Source organism: Leopardus geoffroyi, chromosome C2, assembly GCF_018350155.1.
Source record: "Leopardus geoffroyi isolate Oge1 chromosome C2, O.geoffroyi_Oge1_pat1.0, whole genome shotgun sequence".
NCBI lineage: Eukaryota > Metazoa > Chordata > Mammalia > Carnivora > Felidae > Leopardus > Leopardus geoffroyi.
The window spans coordinates 127,504,735-127,516,768 of NC_059333.1; positions in this window are offsets into that span (position 1 = coordinate 127,504,735).

The following is a 12,034-nucleotide window of genomic DNA, read 5'->3' on the forward strand; positions in this document are numbered from 1 at the left end:
GCTCCCCCCTCTCTGAGGCCTCCCAGACTATGTGGAGAGTTTTCCAGATTCTCCTCAGGGCCTGCAGAGCACATTATACTCACATATGTGGATATTTATGACCATGTTCTGTAGTCACCTGTCCACGGGCCTGTTTCCTCTACCCTCATGTCAGGGATAAATGCTTGCAGAAATAAATATTGAAAATGGCCTCTCCTGCCCTACTCCTCCATTTTAAAATTTTAATTTAATTTATTCATTTTTTAAAACCAGGCAGTTCCTTCCCATGGTTAAAAATCCACAGTAAATATACGGTAAAAATTTTCCTTTCTTTGCCTTTCTCTTCCCTAGTGGCAGGCAACGTTATAATTTTTAAATTATGTATCCTTCCAGAGCTATTATTCGTGTGTGTGTGTGTGCGTGTGTGTGTGCATCTGCAAGGATATATTAAATAGTCTGTCAATGTTCTTTTTGTTTCTCCATTTTTGATGACAATTCTGTGTTATTGATATGGTTGTATAGCCCAGGTTCTGGAGCCGGATGGCCTGGTGCAAGCCCTGGTTCCACCACTGGCTGTGTAATCTTGGGCAGGCTACTTAACTTCTCTGTGCCTTGTTACTTCATCTGTAAAATAAGATATGTAGCAGTAGCTATCTCACAGGATTGTTATGAGGAAATGTGAATAAAGCATTGAGAATGGTGCTTGCACAGAGCAGGGGCTCAGCGATGTCAGCTATTATTATGGGCTGCCTTTCATTCAGTGCTGACCACAAGCCAGGACTATGCTACCTCCTTTATACTCATTATCTCCTCAATCACCCAACAACTCTGTGAGACAAGGACTGTTATCTCTCTTACACAGACTCAGACTGAGATAGAGCTAGTATCGGGTATCTGGCCTGGCTGGGTTCCTTGGGCAGAGTAAATGTCAGAGATGAGATCTGAGGCTGAACTGCCAGAACGTGTGCTGTCCTTTAAAGCTTCTTATTTATACCTTCTTCCTAGGGCCATATTCTGTACACAGTAGGTGCTTAGTAATAGCTTGGGTCTTTCCTTCCCAATGCCTTTGGTTTGTGTTTTGAGGCCATTGTTTCTAGGCAGGATCTTTGAAGCTCTAGATACGTCCTCATTTGACCCTCCATTCAGCCCAAGGCCTTATGTTTAGAATCTGCAGTTCCTGCCTGGCACATCTCTAAGGGAATCTGCCTTCCAATTATCTTTTTCTTTTTTTCTCATATTTATATCAGCAGAAATGAAGGAGAGAAAAACCAGCCTTTAACTAGGATTTTATTACCCATTGACCTCAGCCATCTCTATCTATCTCTCCCGAGCTCTGCCCATTAGTTGTCAGGGCAACGTGGTGTAACTCCAGGCCTGCTGCAGTTGGCTGGGTTTAATTCTCCCCCGCCGCCCTGTTGGCTGGGCATGGCTGCCCTGAGTACTTGCTCCGGAAGCATTGTCAGGCATGGCCCTGGGAAAGTAAATCAGGAGAATGAGACGTATTTGGAGGAAGAGAAAGATAACTGCCCAGCCCTTTATTCTCAGAGAGTAATTACAGCTTTAAGTATGGTTCATGGGTCATTGCTAGAAATCATGAGGTTGAACACAGTGCAGAACTGCACATGTGGGAATGGCTGAATTTGAAGTTGCTCAGCCTTATCTGGGCTAAAGCTTTGCTCTGGCCTGTCTTGAATCTCTACAGCACATCCAGACCCCATGTTTTGATCCGAGGCCCTGCCTCTGTCTCCCCATCCCTGTCTGTGACCTCCTTGGAAGAAGGGGGAACACTTTTCTGCATTTATCTCCTCTTCATTTTGGCACATTTCTGTTGCCATGCCTGGATTGTCATCATTCCCTTCCAAATTGCCCATCCTGCCTCCTCCTACTAACCTCTCCTAACCGCTGAGGCACCTCCTTCCTTTTCCAGAGTTTTAAAACAGTTCCCAATATTTCCCTTTCCATTAGCAACCACTCTGCCTTCACATATGCAAAGGTTCCCCTCTGCCTTCACTTGGCTCCATAATCGCTAGAGCTACTTTCCTAGCTCACAAGTGTTTCCTGGCATCTTATCTAAGTCCAGCCTGGAGGAGACACGGTTCTTGTCATGGAGAAGCTTACAACTGAGACAAAAGTGTAACCAATACGCAGTGTCTGTACTAGGATAGCAGTAAGCACTGACTTGTAGAAGCACAGGTGGTGGAAAGACAGATCAGTTGAGAAAACAGAGCAAGGACAAGTGGCCTTGGTTGGACATTCAGGACAGGACATTCTCAGAGACTTTTGCACGTAGTGTGTACTGACAAGGTTAGACAACTTCTTTTATTTTTTAAAGATTAAAAAAAATTTATTTTAGAGACAGAGAGAGAGAGAGAGGAGGAGGGAGGGCCAGAGAAAATGGGGGACAGGAGATTTGTGCTGATAGCACAGAGCCCGATGTGGGGCTCAAACTCACAAACCATCAGATTATGACCAGAGCTGAAGTCGGATGCTTAATCAACCAAGCCACCCAGGCACCAAGGGTTAGGTAACTTCTTATAGCTGCCACCCTATAGTTCTGCCATCAGGATCTGGAGATGTGATGGAGTTAACTCTGTTTCTGTTTATCTTTTCTCAACTCTGTTCAGTGACTTGAAATTGGCCATAGTGGGAGCATTCACATCATGGAAATCAGCAAACATTACAAAATGGAACTTTTTTTTGAGAGCTGGTTTATCAACACACCTCTGGGGCATCACAGAGAGAGTAACATTTTCCTGGGGACTTGAAAGATAGACAGCAGGTTTCTAAGTGAAGGAAGTAGGGGAGAGGAAAGGGGAGAGGACATTTGTTTGCTGGGGCTTTTTCAGTTGCAAGTAATAGAAATTTAATTCAAAATAACTCAAGGGAAAAAAGTATTGTGTTAGCTTATCTTATAAGGAAGAAGTGGTGATTTCAGGCATGGCTGGAACAAAGGGTTACATAATGTTAGGAAAATCTCTGCCTTTCCCCTAAAAGTACCTTTGGCTCTATCTTTATCTCTGTCATCTCTGTCTCTTCATTTCCATCACCCTCTCCTCTTTGTCTCATTTCTACTTCCAGTCTCACAAGGAGAGAGACACTGTGCTGTCCTCCAGCATTTAAATCCATCTGCCAATGGTCTCTTCATGTAGTCATGTGCCAGCCTCTGAACACCTGCTCTGTCCATGATGATGCATGCATGCTAATAAAAAAAAAAAAAAAAAGAGGTTCTGCACCCAGAATGGGAAAGGTTTATTAAACAGGGAAAGACATGGTTTCCTCACAAGATTCCAGGCAATGGGAAGAGAATGAAAAGTGAAAGTGCCTCATGGGTTTAAAGAATGTTGAGATGCTTGGTGTATTTGGCAGCAGGCTTCTTCCAGGCATTGCCAAACTTCCAGGATGAATGACCTACACCTGTGGCCCATTTTCTCTGCCACTTGCCCTCTGCATTCTAGAGTTGTCACCACTCTATTGAAACTGAACTCCTGAAAGTACATTAATGAACTCTGGTCCCAGAGGCAACAGTTTCTCAACCCTCATTTTCTTGATCTGTGTTATTTGATTACTGACCTGCTCATTGCTCATTGAAATTATTGCCTTTCTCCTTGGCTTTTGCCATAACACCATCTGCATATGTGGCCTACCTCCTTGCAACTGCTTCTCTGACCGGAGCTGTGGTTGGACACCTTTACCCTGGGCCCACTTCTCTTCTCTCACTATTGTTTTCCCTCTGGAGTTTCCTCTATTTCTATAGCTTAAGCCACACTGATAACTTTCAAATTTAGAATTCTGGACCTCACGTCTGAGTTTCTAGCTGCGTACTTCTAGCTGACTGCTGCACTTCCTTTAGGCTTCATGCTCACTCAGACTCAGTCGACCCAAACCGAAGTTGTCTTTTTTCTCAAACTCCTCTCACAATTTTCATGCCCCTCAGGATGATGCCATACTTCTAATTTTCCAGTCACCACTCTAGTAGGATCTCTCGTGGGTACTTCCTTTTCACTACTCTCACTCCAGTCCTCCAGCCATTGACCTTAGACTACACTACTTTTCTGGGCAGGCATGTAGGAAATATTTACCTGATCTAATGATACAAAGATTTCTATTTTAATTCCATTTTGTTCAGACAATATACGTCATATGATTTTAATAGTTTAAAATGTTTTGAGGCTTGTCTATAGCCTATAATATCTTGGTAACTTTTTCGTATGCACTCAAAAAGTCTGTACTCTGCTATTGTTTGGAGAGTTCTATAAATGTTAGTCAGATCGAGTTTGTTGATAATATTGTTCAAGTATCTATATCCTTACTAATGTTTTGTCTACTTCTATCAGTTGTTAGGAGATAGCTATGAAAATATCTGACTCTCATTGTGGATTTGTTTATTTCTTTTTGCATTTCCAGTATTTTTTTTTTTTTTTTGCTTTATCTATTTTGAAGCTATGTTATCAGGTGTATAAATATTTAGGCTTGTTATTTATTCCTGATGAATTGACTTCTTTATAATTATAAAACGACCATGTTCATCTCTGGTTATATAATTTGCTCAAAAATATGTTCTGTGAATATGTCACCCCAGCTTACTTTTTATTAGACTTAGTATGGTATATCCTTTTCCTTTTTTAATTTTTATTTTTAACTTCATTGTCTTTTTATTTTTAGAGTAGGTTTCTTGTAGACAGTTATAGTTGGTTCTTGATATTTTTATCTGATCTGTCTTTGCCTTTGTTTGGGGTTTTCAGCTCATCCATATTTAGTATAATTAGTGATATAAGTTGAGTTTTCTCTCTGGGTTTCATTTTGGATAGTTTCTATTTCTATATGTTCAAGTTTACTAGTATTTACTTCTGTTACATATAATTTGCCATTAATCCCGTATGGCATTATTATAAAACAAATCTCAGACATTGATGTTTTCATCTCAAGAAGTTTTATTTGGACCTTCAAAAGATATTCCCTCTTTAACCTTTTCCTTAGCTTTTTGAATATGAAATACAATTATAACAACGCTGAAATATAGTTATAACAACTCTTTTAATGTCCATCTAAGCTAATTCTGCTTTAGTTCTGGGTCATTTCAACTGATTGTTTTTCTCATTATTACATTTTTTTGCTTCCTTGCATGCTTGGTTATCTTTTATTGGATTTTAGACATTGCAAAATTTACCTTGTTAGATGTTGATATTTTTATATTTCTATCCTTTACCTGAGATGTAGTTAAATTACTTGGAAACAGTTTGATTGTTCTTGTTTTTAAGATTTGTCAGACAAAACCAGAACAACATTTAACCTATGGCTAATTTTTTTTCCCACTGCTAAGGTAAGATTTTTGAGTATTCTACCGCACATTTCATAAATGTGAGGTTTTCCAGTCTGGCTGGTCAGTTCAGACACTCTTCCTGGCCCTGTATGACCATCAAATCCTGCCTTTTCTAATCTTTTTGGAAAGCTCTTTCCCTGGCATCAGGTAGTTTTCTCACATGCACTTGCTGATCGGTACTCTGATGAACACTCATGGCAGAACTTCTGCATATCACCAGCATTCTTTTTTTGCTGCTGTCTTCTGTCTCATACTGTAAGCTCTGACTGCCTTAGTCTTCAGGACTTTCAACTCTGTGCTCAACTCAAGGAGTCTGGTGGACATCACTTGTGTTCTTTGTGCTGTGGCCTAGAAACCCTCAAAACATAAGGTGGGTACTCATTGGCCTTCTCTTTCTTTATTGTCTCACAGGGATCACTGACTTTCATTGCCTGATGTCCAATGTCTTGAAAATTGTGATTTTATAGATTTTGTCTGTTTTTAGTAGTTTCAAGCTGGGAGGGGGGTTGTAAATCTGGTTCATACTACTCCATTTTGGCTGGAAGCTTAACTTCTTCATTATATTTTTATTTTTATAGCTTTACTTTTTATTTTTTTAACGTTTATTTATTTTTGAGACAGAGAGAGACAGAGCATGAACAGGGGAGGGGCAGAGAGAGAGGGAGACACAGAATCTGAAACAGGCTCCAGGCTCTGAGCTGTCAGCACAGAGCCCGACGCAGGGCTCGAACTGACGGACCGTGAGATCATGACCTGAGCCGAAGTCGGACGCTTAACCGACCAAGCCACCCAGGTGCCCCTCTATAGCTTTACTTTTATAATCACTAGTTCTTTCTTCATTTGTACCTGCTCTTATTCCATAACATCCTGGTTCATTTTCATAAATGCTATTTAAAAAATCGCTTTAAGGACTTTAAACATAAAAGATGTTTTATTATATTTATTTCCTCGGGACTAATAGTTTAAATTCCTTGATTTTCCTCCTTATATTTCATTGTGTTGGTATTCCTCATATAGGTAGTAAATTTAGGTTGTAAGTTAGTCTCTGTGGGTGATTTTTTTTTCATATATTCAGGGTTGTGACAGGCCGGACCCAAAACTCAACGGCATTGGCAAAGCTTTATCGGGGCTCCAGCTTCAGCTGAAGGGAAACCCTAGCAGAGGGAACTAGCAAAGAGTAGTTACATTAGCTTCTGCGAACAGCCGGGAGCCCTGCTTGTATACAGAAAGTCCCTGCTTAGGTTCCCACCTGGGTCCAATAGGCTAGTAAGGAAAAGGAGGGAAAAAGTGCTTCGCTTTGATTGGTTAGAGGGGCCTCATCCTGATCTATTGGCAGGCAACTCAGACAGCTCATTGGTGCTTTTTGGAGCGGGGTCCTCTGTTTTAAGTCTGGCTGGCATATGGGGCCACACTCTGGTTCTGCTCTGTAAGGGAAGCAGTTTGATGGCAGTAGCCAACAGGAAACCCCCCAGGCGCATAATGTTTTTCACTTGGAGCTTGTTCCCATAGTTCCTGACTATTTTGTTTCCTCCTTTCTGAAATCCATGGACAGAGGAGACAGCAGCAGTTCTCACAGCTTCACTTTCCATACAAGGTGGGTTTTAGAAGGATGTCTCCATAGAAGGTTGCTAATTCTTCCAGATCATGTATTTAAAAACATATAGAAGAGATAAAACACCATTAAAGCAAATTCATAGTAGGTTCCAGTCAGCGACTCCTTCCAGCTAGCTGAACATTATAGAATAGACCTCTGGTTTAGTTTGAAACTTGTCATTTATTTTCTCGCCCAAGGATTGTCTGCTCAGCTCCCAAGTAATGCTGAATCTCTCTTTGGTGTTTAAAATCACTCCTTTAGTGTTCTTTTTATTCATTGGAAAATGGATTCTTTTCCCTCCAGATTTTGAAGGTAAATGCCTGGGTGGGACAGTGATGTGGGGCCATCAGTTGAGAGGCTATAAGAATTCCAGAGAGGAGCATGAGTTGGATTCAATCATATATTGATTTTTAGCCCAGTAAATTGTGGCTGCTTCGTAGTAAGGTAACAAGTACGCTGTGCTTTTCAGAAAGAGATGTGATCAGCTTTTAAACAATAAAGAGGAGCACTGCTGGGCAGAGTGATTCGATTTAAATCCACATGAAAGCCAGTGGTGAGGTTAAAATAAACAAAGCAACATTAAAAGCCATCGCCACACCCAGAACCCAATGTCAGCTATAAAACAGAGAAGGGAATTTAAGCCATCCAAGGTGAATTTTCAAGAAATCGAATCCCTTTGAGGATAACAGACTAGATTTAGCTGAAATACCTCAGTGGCTATGCATTTAGTCATTCCTTTTCCAGGCATGCAGGAAGAATTCAGTATGAACAAGGGCCTCTGATGGGCACTGAATACAGTGGACAGGAGGCATCATTTTCCTCTAGAAGGGGGACTAGTCTTTGCAAGTGAGAGGGCACAGATTTTCTGTCTGGGGCTCTTCCTTTGACTCTGTACCTTGCATCATGTGTCCTAGGTGCTTCTCATCTGACCCGTTTGGGGTTCCAAAGCTGTGTGTTTCAGCTAAAACCTCACCCTTTCTGAGCAGAGGGACTGAGCTCATACTCCTGAGATCTCTGTATGGTGATTTCCACTGCTGGTGATGCTCCTTGGAGAATCTGACTTTGTGCTCCTAGCTCCAAGCTTATGGGTTGTGTTGTGAGTTTTGTGTTCTATTTCTTGATGATGGAGAGCCCCGAGCCTCCTGTTATTTGTGGGTTTAAGACTCCCTGGAATCAGCATGCTGAAATGTGCCTTTGGCCACTGGTGGACTGGGCAGGTGTTGGGGCAGGCTTTCCTAAAGCCAAGCCTGTCATGTGGGGCAGTGCCTCTCTTTTCCTAGCCCGGGAGGGTGCTATTTGTGTGTCTGGATAAGATTTTGAGACTCTAATTCATGCTTTTCTTTTTCTTCTTGCATTTCCCCCTATTCCTTCTCCCTATTCATACTTGCTCTGTGTTCATTGCTTCAAGGAAGGCACAGGGCAGAGTGAAAGGCAATGTCAGCAAAACAATTTCTTCTAGGACTTTGTTCTAGAAGTCTAATTCTTAAAGGGAGAGGATAACTTAAAAGTTTTTTGAAAAACATGCAGGGAGAAATTCCCACCCCAAATACAATCTAGAGCTTAGTTCCTCAGGCTGGAGAATGTGACGGAAAGAGGTTGATGGAGCCCAGACAACAAAGAGCTGGACTCAATTTCCTGGGCATGCCCTGGGGAGACAGTGAGGGTCAGCAAAAGCAGCTCTGTGGTACAGATTGGGCCATTGGCCACATTTCCGAAAGAGGCTTATATACAACACTTGGAACAGAAACAGAGAGCTGTAGATGATTAAGGAGCCATGTGGACAGGGACAGTAGCCATGACACTAGTAACAAATGTATACAGATGACCAAGGGTCAGGTGGGACTCTCCCTCTTCAATATCTTGGCCATGGGATAAGAATTTAGAAGGAAATTTGTCACAACCTAGGGGAGTAGGAAATAGTCCCAGGAACTGTGGTTTACTTAGTGTTTGAGAAGCCAAATCCTATGTTTTTCCTCTTGAGCACATAGGAAGACTGTACCTCCAAGCCTCTTGTGTTTAAGGTTGGACAAATGACTAGTTCTGACCATTAAGCCATGAGTAGAAGTGACAGGAATCACTTCTATAGTGAAGTTTAGGAAAGCACCTCTCTGACCCTCCAGTTTCTTCTCCTGCCACATGTTGAGATTACATGTGTCCCATGACATATCTTCCACAGCCTGGGTCCCCGAGTGACTATGGAGAGCACACTGTCTAGCTGACCTGTGCTAGCATAAATGAGAGATAAGCCAATGTAGGATTAAGTCACTGAGATCTCAGGGTTAATTTGTTCCTGGCAGCAAAACCCAAACTAATCAGACTAACCTGGTGGAAAAGTTAGAAATTAAGTTAAATGGCAGAAAATAGAGTACGATTTTCTATACCCCTGAATTTATGGATTGAGATTCATGCCTGCCAGAAGGGCATTCGTTGTCCATATGCATCTAATCTGGTCACATTGCAGGTTTTGACCTTCTCTAGGTCTGGGACTATAATGATGTCATTGGTCACCAGTCCCAGGACCCAGCACAGAGCAAGAGAAGACCTAGTAAGTACAGTGTCTCTCACCTACTGAAGATGCATCACCAAAATGTTAGGTCTTCTTCCTCCTTTGTGACCTGTGCCTTCCTCTGCCATGATAGATGGAGAAGTAGGTGGGAAGCAGAGCAAGCATAAGAAAGAGTGTGTCCTTTACCGGCTGAGCACCATCCAGTGCCAGGCCCTGTGCTGGGAGGAACCAGGGGCTGCCCTTAACCTCAAGTCTAAGGGTGTGAGGAGACAGATGCTGTCACAGTAGTAGTACAGCACACAAAAAAAGAGGACCAAGAGAGCTGGAAAGAGCAGAGGAGGGACTTGGAGAAAGTGTAGCATGAAATGAAGGAAGAAAGGAAATGATTAAATCATTCACAATGTGTGTGTGACATGATTTGCATGCAGTATCTCATTTAATCTTTGTGATGATTCTGTGAGGCAAGTACTGGTGACCCTGTGATATAGTTTAAGGTCCTTCCTGTTCAGATTTCAGGTTCCTAGGGGGATGGGACTGAGACTACCTGAGAGTTGTTCTGATCATTCAGTCCTTGGAGACATGAGAAATTCTACTTGTAGCTGCCATGCTGGGGGGGTCCCACCAACCCCATCAGATCCCATATCCAAAGAAGGTTCTCAGCTCAGTTTCTGTGGCCAGTTTCTACCTGTCAACTCATAGCCAGTATTGAGCCCATAGATAGGTTGCAGGAACTGTCCAGTCTCCCAAAGTGAGAGGTCCCAGAAAGGGCCAGACAGGAGAGGGGCACCAGTGGTGGGGCAGGAATTGTAGAAACAGTATCTTGTTCCAGTATCTTATAGCCTCAGAGACTCAGAGTGGGACAGCGACTTGCCTTGGTAATAGGTGGCAGGTAATAGGTGGCAGCAGCAGGGTTAGAACTCAAGTCTCCTGACATTTCCCCTCCAACCAGGCTTCCCTAATCATGAGGACCTTGTGGCATTCCTGATGGTGTGACCATTCCTGACCACTCAGGGGCATCCTTACCGGGAGCAAGCAAATAAGGATGTGTGGATAAGACATGATGCACAAGTGGCTATTTCAGCTACCCATTCATTCATGAGGCATTCAAGTTCCCAGTAGATGCCAAGGCTCAAGGTCCAAAGCTGGACCCTGAGGCTCTTGCTCATGAGGTGGCCATGGGCACACTGTAGGAGGGGCCCTGGAACTTGTTAAATGGCTTTTGATGAAATGTCAGCCTCAAGTCAGAGGATCTGTCCCGGGACCAAGCCAGAGGGAAGTGGAGTGGATGCTGCTAGGAGCTCTGCCATGGGGTGGCCATTTTTAAACCCGTCCTCATTTCCAGGGCCGAGGATGCTGTTTACCTGGGATTCACCTCATAGAACACCCAGAGCTCAAGGTCTCTCTCCTTCCATCCCCCAGGAGGGCTGGTGGGCACTACTCCAGGCCTATTGCCTGCACTGCTCTCACTTGCTTGGCTCAAGGCTGCACTGCCAGAGGCTGACCTTCTTATGTGATCTGAATATCCCTATAGCATCAGTGTGCTTCTGGGCTGATTTTTTTTTTTAACTTTTTAGTGTGTATCATTTATTTGTTCCATTTTTTATTTCCATATTTAAATGCATTGTACATAGTTAAAAAACAACTTTATTGTGGAGAACTTTGGGCATATGTAAAAGCAGCCTGAATAGTATAATGACCTCTATTTCCCAGTTATTTTACTTCTATTATTATCAACCCATAGTCCATCTTGTTTTATCTAAATCCTCTTCCACGTTTCTCTCTCTTAAATCACTGTTGAAGCAAACCCAAGATATATCACTGTATCCATAGTTATTTTATTTTATTTTATTTTATTTTATTTTTTTAATTTATATCCAAATTAGTTAGCATATAGTGCAACAATGATTTCAGGAGTAGATTCCTTAATGCCCCTTACCCATTTAGCCCATCCCCCCTCCCACCATCCCTCCAGCAACCCTTTGTTTGTTCTCCATATTTTGAGTCTCTTCTGTTTTGTCCCCCTCCCTGTTTTTATTTTTGTTTCCCTTCCCTTATGTTCATCTGTTTTGTCTCTTAAAGTCCTCATATGAGTGAAGTCATATGATTTTTGTCTTTCTCTGACTAATTTCACTTAGTGTAATACCCTCCAGTTCCATCCACGTAGTTGCAAATGGCAAGATTTCATTCTTTTTGATTGCCAAGTAATACTCCATTGTATATATATACCACATCTTCTTTATCCATTCATCCATCGATGGACATTTGGGCTCTTTCCATACTTTGGCTGGTGTTGATAGTGCTGCTATAAACATTGGGGTGCATGTGCCCCTTCGAAGCAGCATATCTGTATCTTCTGGGTTGATATTTTTGACCATAATGGATTCTGCTGCATAGGTGGCTTCATAAGACCATTGTGAGAGTCTGCAATGGATTTTCTAGAGCCTCAGAGCTCACCATTGAGGACAACTGTGTTTTGCGAACTCTGGAATTACTAAACCCCTATCCCTGGTTTGCCACTAACTTCCCGGAGGAGATGTGCAGACCCAGCAAAGTGGCTGGGTGAAGGTAAGTCCAAGCTGCAGGAGAAGTCTAGTCCAGAATGCAGGCATCTTCTCAGTTTCTTACAAATCCAGTT